Raw genomic sequence first — 9,796 nt, forward strand, 5'->3', positions numbered from 1 at the left:
ATATGTTTTATATAGCTGACATTTATCAGATTAAAAAAAGTTCCTTTCTATTCCTAAATTGGTGTGGTTCTTTTTTTTACTATAAAAAAATGTTGTCTTTTGTAAGTCTGTATAGTGGATTACTTTTAATGATTTCTGAAAGTTGGTGTTTAATAGTGAATTCTTGAGATATGTTTACTTAACCATCACTTTTTATTCTTTTTATTCATGGATGGATTTAGTTCTTTGATACATGGCAGATTTTTAGCATCTGGCTAAATATGCATGTTATTGTTCCTTGGCTTTCTTTTATTGTCTTTGCATGATTTTTTTCTATCACGAAAATCATAGTATGATATAATGAGTTGCAAGTATTTACTTTTTTGTTTTCTAGAAGATATTATATGATTTATGACATTTTTTCTTTAAATATGTGGTAGAATTCACCAGTGAAAACCTATTTGGGTTGACTTTTTTCATACAAGGTTTAGCTTTACATTTTCAATGGCTTTAACTCTTTCTTCTTGAGGAAGTATTTTTAGTTCCTATCTTTAAGAAAATAGTTCATAGCCCAGCACAGTAGCCTACTGGCTAAACTCCTTGACTTGTATGTGCCAGGATACCATGTGGGTGCTGATTCATGTCCCAGCTGTTCCCTGCTTGTGGCCTAGGAAAGCTGTAGAGAATGGCCGAAAGCCTTGGGACCCTGCATCCAAATGGAAGACCCAAAGGATGCTCCTGGCTCCTACTTTGGATTGACTTAGCTTGGGGCATTGTGGCCACTTGAGGAGGGAATCAGTGGATGCAAGGTCTTTCCCTCTGTCTCTGCTTTGTGTTAATCAGACTCTCCAATAAAACAAATAAAATAAAATATAAAATAAGTTTTAAAAAGGAGTTGCTCTGAAGCTCAGCAGCAGGCACATGAACCACCAGTCAGAAATAGGATGCCACTCAAGTGATGATGATCAGAATGGTCCCATGGGCCATGGTGGTCCTTGGTTCCTCACGTGCTCACTGAAGGACTTTCTGTCGTGGCCCAACAGCTTTTAAGAGAAAACTTCAGGAAAACAGTATCTAGACAAATAGAAAAGTCAACATTTTTCAGAGGACTTCAAAAGGATCCTAGACACTAAATACAATATAGTCCCAATGTCCTGGGTCCAATAAAAATAACACACAATGAAACAGGGCAATATTCAAAAAAAAAAAATCTCTTTGCGGAAGGCCTAGGAGGCCTGGTAAATTATAGGAACTTCAAGGAGATTCATTTATGACATAATTTGAATTGGAGATATTTCATTAAGCTTTATATCATAGTAGTCAGCAATTGTCAAGCATACCTTTCACTAGGTCCTAATTTGGTACCTGTACCATGTCAGAATCTTGCCCAAAACACTATGACATGAAACAATTATGCTGTCTCAAATTATCATGGTTCCTGTTCATCCATTCATTCATTTATTTGGAAGTTCAACAGACACAGAGACAGAGGCTAGCAGAGAGATAGACATCTTCCAACTCTTGTTACACTGTTAAATATTTCATATGATTATATTTGGATACAGAGCTGTGTTTTAAAATGAAAATTCCACTAAGCAAAATGGCACACGTGTACAAGCATAAGACATTCAAATCCCACCAAATTAGTCAGTGTAGTCTGTCTCAGTAATGTTTAGCTGGGAATGTTATTATTTTAGGAATATTTGTGTATTTCCAGCGATGTTTTTGGTTGTTGGAAATAGCACTGCAAGCATGGAGGAAAAGAACAATATTGCAATCCGCTGAATCCCAGGCTTAGAATGCTGCCTATTAATCCACATTACAACAAAAAGCCTCTCAATGGCAAACAATAATAATAATAATAATAATAATAATAATAATAATAAATTAATGGAATTATTTCTACTACAAGGTTAACATGATGACAGAGTTAAGAGTGGGTACCTTGACTTGCAAGTAGATGCAGTATCCCACTCCTTGTATGTAACTTTCTATTATCACCGTGCTAAATTCATTGTCATAATCAGGCTTTAATATTTTTTTTGGTTTATTTATTTATTTATTTATTTATTTTTAAATAAAGCAAACATTTATTAAACTGTAATAAAAACATTCCATCAAATTACAAAACCTGAGCAAGAAAAACAAACGGCACATGCTTAACTGTAGTTGACATTCAAATAAAATTTGCATTCCCAAAATATTATACAGTAATTATGTGCCTATCAAATTTTTGTTTCTGGATAGAAAAGAACTTTAAAATAGAAGATACATAAAAGAAGAAATAGAAATACTTTGCTTTTCTCTTCCTCATGGTCTTATTTTTTAAAAAATCTTACTAACCTTAAATTAAATTATATGCATTGGGTTACTTATAAATTTTTCGCTATTCCCCTGCCATCAGATAAAAGATAGTCTATAGTTAAACTTCCACAGCAGTCATCTAAATGATCTTGGATTTTCCGAAAATGTACCCCATTAGTTTGGCTATAGCCAATTTATTTATTTTAGTTTTTATTTATGTACGGGAATACATTTTATTTATTTCATATATATATATATGTATATATATATATATATAAAGGCATATAGTAATACTTTCCACCCTATCCTCACTCCTGCCTGTTTTCCCATTCCATATCTTCCTTCCTTATTTTTTTTTAATTTTACAATGACACATTCAGTTTATTTAATAATCACAAAATTAACACTCCATGAATTAAAGAATTCAATAAGTAGTAGAAAAAAAAACTATTGCTCCTCAAGTAAAAATAATTAAGTCTCAAAATGTCAATTTCACGTATAGATTATTTTTAATATAGTATATGTTAGGATCTCATGTGTTATTGTGTTTATTTTTTTAAATCTTTAATAGTTTCTTTTTGATGTTTTATTTTATTAAATAACATTAAGCGCAGGGTAATTTTCCACAATCAAATGCTGCAAACTAATAATCACTTATTTGAATGTGATTTCTTTCCAAACATTACCTGAAGAGCACTGTTCTCTAGCTGGAAGCTTGAATAATTTATACAAGTAGTAGGCATGTTCATCTCACATATGCCAGAATATAAAGTGAGAACCAGCAGAATAATTAGTGCTTCAGTATTTTCTTTTAAATTTCAGTGATATAAGTTAGTAAATTCATTAAACGTTGCTTACTGTATGATTTGTTTTTAACCAAAGCAGTTTTGCAGAAAACATTGTTAGGATTATGTTTATCGGAAACAAGATTGTCTGTTTTTCACTTTTTTAAAAAAGGATTTTTATATTTATTTGAAAGTCAGAGTTGCATACAGAGAGGGAGGGACGGAGAGAATGTTCCATATCCTATAGTTCACTTCTTTACTTGGTGCTTAATAGCTGTCTTGCTTTTGCCGGGTTGTGAATACTCTAAGTAATCCTTAATGTCCTGCACTTGCCCTATTTTACACACTTTCTTCTCTTTCATTAACCACTGAGCTTTCAGAATTAAATTGCTACTACCTGTCAGCTTTTTAAAATAATGTGTACTTAGCACAAAAAGATGTATAGGTAAACAAACATACTCTTATAATCTGGATCACCCCAAAACTGGGGCTGGGGGTATGCCTGGTGAGGGTTTTGGGGATCACCCAAACTGGACACTGATATGTGTGATGACTGGATCTGTGGCAGGCTAGCTGGGTTGGGTCACAGCATCTGTTGGCTTACATGAGAGATGGAACTGAAGCAGAACTGACCAGGCAGCTGTATCACCCAGCATGTGCATTGAGTGGTGCAAGCAACAGATCAAACCTGACCCTGGACACTGGAGAAAAAATAAACAAATAGAAGAATTGAAACATTGAAAAAAAAAAGTAGGCCTCCAGTAATACTTAAATATGCTTAGGCAACAAAATACTAGGCTCTCTGCCACTACTTACACCCACAGTGCCATCCCCCATGTAAGGAGCAGAATTCTGGAGCTGAGACTACAGCTAAAGAGCTATATTATTGTAAAATACAGGGGACAGTTCCGGGGGCGGGGGGAGAGAGGGAGAAGCCCTATACCTACAAAAGTGTAAAATGGAAAGTAAGAACTAGGAAATGTTTAAACAGAAAAAGAAACTTAAAAAAATAAAAGAAATAATGTGTAGTTGTGTATATACATATATATTTAATTAATTTTTTTGTTTTTTGGAGAAGTGCTTCACCATGCACCAATATCCCTTTGAGGATAGATAGATTTTGTATTGAAACCAGCTGGGGGGCAGTAGTCTGTTCCTAAAATTTTCTGTTTTGCGCCTGTCAGTTCTTCACTAACTCTACTTTGAGGATCATTGCAGATTAGTCACATTTTTAAAAGAACGAATTAAGAGGTATGACTTCTAAAATAAATATTGTAAACTGGCACCTTCACGATTCTGCAAATGAAGATCAGGTTCAAACCACAGGATATGATATTTTTAGGGGAGTGTGACTTTGTAGGGTGAAAATTACAAATTTAATTATAGTGTGGTTACAGACCATTAAAATATAGACTGTTAAAAGTGTATTAGACTGTGTGTGGGTTTTGTTGGAGGATTAGGATTCTTTAATATGGAAAATGAATATCTCAGATATACAGATTAAAATGGAATGGCTTACAGATGAAATTGCTTTTTGCTAATATTATTGACGATTATTAGTAAAATAATGTGATCTTTAATGGATTGTAGCATGATATAATACATGCTATGAAACTTTAAGATTTTAGAAAATGTCAAGTATACTTCCAGTAAAAACCAGATCCATCACTGGAGATGACAGGCTATTAAAGCAATCAAGTAAATAGGATAAAAATGAAGCTATTTGGGGGGTAACATAATTTGTTACCTTAAAATACATTTTTTTAGAAATTATGTAAATTTTGGAAAAAGTGTGTAATCAGTAAAAAGTGAGCAAAACATCATTAAAACCAGTGTTAACACCAATTATCTGCAACGCAGAGAGCTAAAAGTTAGATGCAATTAGAATGAATAGGCAGGTTAGGCAAAATACCAAAAACTACTCATTTCCCTTATCCACAGTTTCAGTTCCCCTTCTTTGCTAAGATATTTACTTTTGAATAGGTGATGTGATGATTCAAGAGACAGTCCAAGAACTAAGTTATCACTTTTGAGTCTCACAGTTTATCAACCTTCATCTGAACCCTATATCAGAACATTATAGTAAAATGTGTGTATGAATCATAAGTCTTTCTTACCAATAATTTAAACTTGTGAACTACATTTTATCATTTAAAAAGCAAAACTTCAATAATAGAGTCCTGATATTCCATAAGCATCACAAAGGTTTTGGAAAATTATGTCTCCAAATACTTCAGCTTTTACTGTGCCATGTAAAAGGCACTTAGTAAAAGATTAGCAAGTGTTTTTCATCTTCTTTTCTGCTTAGCTATAGTACAAGTCCAAAAGTAGAGGAAGTTGAAGTAATGCGAATTATATGAATTGGTGTATAAATCAATTAATTATAAGCCTTTACTCTATTTGGGCACATGAAGCTACAGAGCTAACTAAAGTAAGGTTCTTTTTCTCAATAAACCACTAAGGTTTAGTTTGAAAAGAAGCAGCCCTAAATATCACTGAGATATTCCCTGCTTGTTGTTGAAAAACTAATATCAGACATACAACATACTCTTTGTTTAGTACACAGCTACGAAATGAATCAACAATGTCATATCTGAGATGCTGTTTCACACACGTGGTGAGCAAATACATATTCATAGTCAACAGCCAAAAATACATAGATAAGCCTCATAGAGATAACAATACTTAAGTATATAATTCTGAGTTGACATATAAGGTAATAAGCATTTTTCTTTCAATACATATGATTTGTACTGGGTATGAGCTGATACAAACGTGATAGAAATTGTGATGTTACGCCCACTGGAACCGTGTTAGTTGTGGGGGATATAGCATGAGCTAGATATCTATTTCTGCCCTAACTGTGCCTGAAAACACAAAAATAAACAGAAATCAGAAACACAGTAAGGTTAGTGCAGTGATCAGCAGATTCAATACTATTTACATTTAATGCTTATTACAATGCCTAACACTGAAGGCATGCAGCAAGTTTTGATGCATGAATACAAATTGCATTTTTGGAGAAATCAAATAAGAAATGATTGTTCCAGGCAGCCAGAGACAGACAATTCAAAAAAGTCAATTTTTAGGCTTGTTTGGGTCAGCAGTTACTCACCAGTAACCATGAGAGGAAACAGATTGAATAAGGCTTGATCATCTCTATTCTGTCTTTTGCCTTGGATTGAAGTATCATGTTGAATATGCAAGACTACTTAGAACAAGGCATTAATCCAGCCTCTGCACATCTTAATGAAAATAGATTCCCACTTCTATTCATTCCTTCTTGGAACACATCCTTCTGAAATCATAACACTTATCAAATTTAAATGATCACCTTCTTCACTATTAGTATCAAAGACCAGTTTATTGATTGTCTTAGTGTAGCACAGCTCGCTGATTTTGTTTTCTGCTGCTATGTTCTTTCTCCCTGGTTAGCTGTAATTGAAATTGCAAATTGTCATTTTGTCACCAGGCAGGGAGTTCAGTCTCAGTGTTTATTAGGAATCAGCTCCTCCAGGACCCAGAATGCATGGAACAGTGGGCTGTGGAATCAGTGTTTCAGTCTCCAGAGAGTTGTGCTTGATCACTTGTCATTGAACTGAGGCTTAATGGTTAGAAGGATTTTTATTGAGGGTTACTCATGTTTCCAAACCCAATCATTTTTTCCAATATACCACTTCAAAAGCTGCATGTTAAAGAAACATACTTTTGGTCTAGACACTTCATACATTATTCACTGGTCGCTGATTTACTTTCTTTGAGTGTCATGATCACTAACATTTTGAAATCATAATTTCTTCGTATTCTTACTAATGATTAGGTTCCATGATGAAACAGAAGATATCTTGAGTGCAAAAGTGTCTTCGTTAAGTATGGATACAAAGTTTCTCTCCTGAGAAATGTCAACAGCAGCATGTCAGACCACTAACTCTACTCAGAGATTATTTAAACATCATGCTAGGTTATATCAGGCACACACCAATTCTTTTCAGCCTTTGGAGGATACTACAGTGAAGTTTGTAGCCCAACTTTACAAAGATGAAACCTCGTATTTTGAGGTATTTTCAATGAACTCCAAAGCAAGTATCAAGCCAGGCCCAAACTTGCATGTTTCTCCTCACTGTTCATATGTAGGTACTCCAAACAAGCTACAGAAAGTTTGAATTAAAAGATTAATTTATTGTGGTACAAAAAAATTAAAGTCTATGCATAGAATTTTCATGGCTGTATGAAGCTTTCTCATAGTTCCACAGAACTTGGTAATTTTATTATCGTCCTAGGCTCAACTTTTCTAGCCTCTGCATTTAGTTAGAATCTCTTTATGCCCCCCAGAAAAGTCATATTGCTACTGTTACCGACTCCTGCCAGGGAAGACACATTAGGTTCTGTGTAGACTCTATCTGTCTGGAAACAACCTAGCATCCTTCTTAGGGGGCAGCAGTTGTGGCACAGTGAGTTAAGCCTCCTGCAATTCCAGCATCCGGAATTCCAGTGCCAGCCTGAGTTCTGGAAGCTCCGCTACCATTCAACTCTCTGCTAAGGCTCCAGAGAAAGCAGCATAAAATTATTCAAGTCCTTGAGTTCCTGCCACTCATGTGGGAAACTGGGAAGGATTTCCAGGTTCTTGGTTTCTGTTGGGCCCAACCCCAGGCCCTGAAGACATTTGAACAGTAAAGATCACCTTCTCGCTGTCTCCTTATCTCTCACACTCCACCTTTCAAATGAATAAAAATGTTAAAAATTATATTCTTCCTAACTCTGAAAACCTGAAATTATTACTGAATAGTGACGTAACATGTGAGTAAGTGTTAAATGCTTTCACTATGATAGAAATGGTAATATTACCAAAAGCCAGTGTATAGGTAGCAGTTTTGAGGAAGCAGAGCCTGAAATTTATATTTTAATCAAGCATTAACTGTCATTCTGGACAGACAATTATTATTTGAGATAAAACTGCTTTTGGGAAAATGAGAACATCTCACAATGATGATGATAATTCAAATTAAAAGCTAAGATTGACCTTTCGATTCAAGGATTCTGTTCACTCCTATTTTCCTCACACTTCCTCCTCTCTGCCTCTTGTTCCATATTTATTTTATTTATTTGAAAGGTAAAGTGGCACAGAGAGAGGGAGAGACAGAGAGTGAAAGAGATACTTTATCTTCTGGTTCATTCCACTGAAAGGCTGGTCCAGGTCAAAAGTAGGAGCCTGTAGCTCCACCCAGGTCTCCTATGTGGGTGACCAGGACTCCTTGACTTGGACCGTCTTCTGTTGCTTCTCCTGGAAAATCAGGTGGGAGAAGGATAGCTGGTACTCAAGTCAGTGCTCCAATGTGGGGTACAGTTGTCACAAGTGACTGTTTAACGTACTGCTACCAATACCAGTTCTCTTTTTTGTATATTTATTTATTTGTTTGTTTTAAAGGTTTATTTATTTTTATTGCAATGTAAGATATGCAGAGAGCAAGATCTTCCATCCGATAATTCACTCCCCAAGTGACTGCAACGACCGGAGCTGAGCTGATTCGAATCTAGGAGCCAGGAGCCTTTTCTGAGTCCCCTATAAGGGTGCAGGGTCCAAAGTCTTTGGGCCATCCTTGATTGCTTTCCCAGGCCAGGAAGCTTGATGGAAGTGACGCTGCCAAAATTAGAACCAACACCCATATGGGTGCATTCAAGGCAAGGACTTTCACTGCTAGGCCACTGTGCTGGGCCCTGATTTATCTTTTTTTATTTGAGTGTCATATTGAAAGGGTGAGACAGATGGACAGATACACACTCACACACACATACACACAGTGGTCTTTCTTTGTTAATCCTGAGAGTGTGTTATATTTTTCTGAAGTTCTTCAGAAGTTATTTAAGGTAAAATTACTATGCACAATTTTTTATTATTACCTATGTGTCTATTTTTTATCTGACTGCACTTATTTTATTAACTAAATGTTATTAGCTAAACTCCCCCTCCTTCTGTCTATTCATTTATTTGCAAGCAATTTGTTTATTTTCCTTAATATATATGTGCTAAACTTCAGTGTACAATAACAAATCTACAGTATGAGATGCATGTTTACTAAGAACAATGTAAAGTTTATACTTTCAATGATTATTAACATACATTAGTCTGCTCACTTATCTCAAAAACATCAATTGATAAGAAAAAATAATTTGGCTTATTATTCTGAGTTATTTCTAGACAGGAAAATTATCAAAATTGAAAAGATACACAATGTTTATTTGGTGTGTTTGATATTGTATAGGTAGCTTACATGTAGGTGTTCTTCTCCAGCTCACCCAGGCCAGACAGCAGTATATATTCCCTCTTGCCGCTTGGTTCTTGCTGCAGCCTGGATAGTTTGCAAATTCTAAGTTTTAAAATGTGTGACAAAAGAGTTAAAGTAATTGTAACTTTTTTTTTATTCTACTCTCTCTCTAAGGTAATTCAATTGGGGATACTGGCTGTTGGAACAATTTCCCCTCATGTTAAAATATGCCAGGGGCTGTTAATTACTTGTTGCCTGCCTAATCTGAGGGACATGTAAGTCCCAACCTTGAAGGATTGACTTGGGTCAGAGGTGTTGGGTACACCCAAATCACCTCCATGTTTTCTTTATGAGAGAAATAAGCGCATTAATCATTATTATACTTCTGGGGCAGGAATTTGTTGATAAGGCATATTTCAGTGTAAGCTAACTCAATCATTATTACCTGACTGCATAAACTATATT

At 35.1% G+C, this 9,796-nt stretch overlaps 1 long non-coding RNA gene across 1 annotated transcript in view; it reads left to right on the top strand.

Moving 5' to 3' along the window:
- The window catches only part of LOC131482626 (uncharacterized), a 324,972-nt gene extending 319,306 nt beyond the window's left edge, over positions 1–5,666 (top strand). The window contains exon 4 of the long non-coding RNA XR_009247172.1: positions 5,537–5,666. This is a non-coding gene — a long non-coding RNA (uncharacterized LOC131482626). The remainder of the gene's footprint in view (positions 1–5,536) is intronic.
- Positions 5,667–9,796: the final 4,130 nt, after the last annotated feature.

This window comes from Ochotona princeps, chromosome 19, assembly GCF_030435755.1.
Source record: "Ochotona princeps isolate mOchPri1 chromosome 19, mOchPri1.hap1, whole genome shotgun sequence".
NCBI classification, from domain to species: Eukaryota; Metazoa; Chordata; class Mammalia; order Lagomorpha; family Ochotonidae; genus Ochotona; species Ochotona princeps.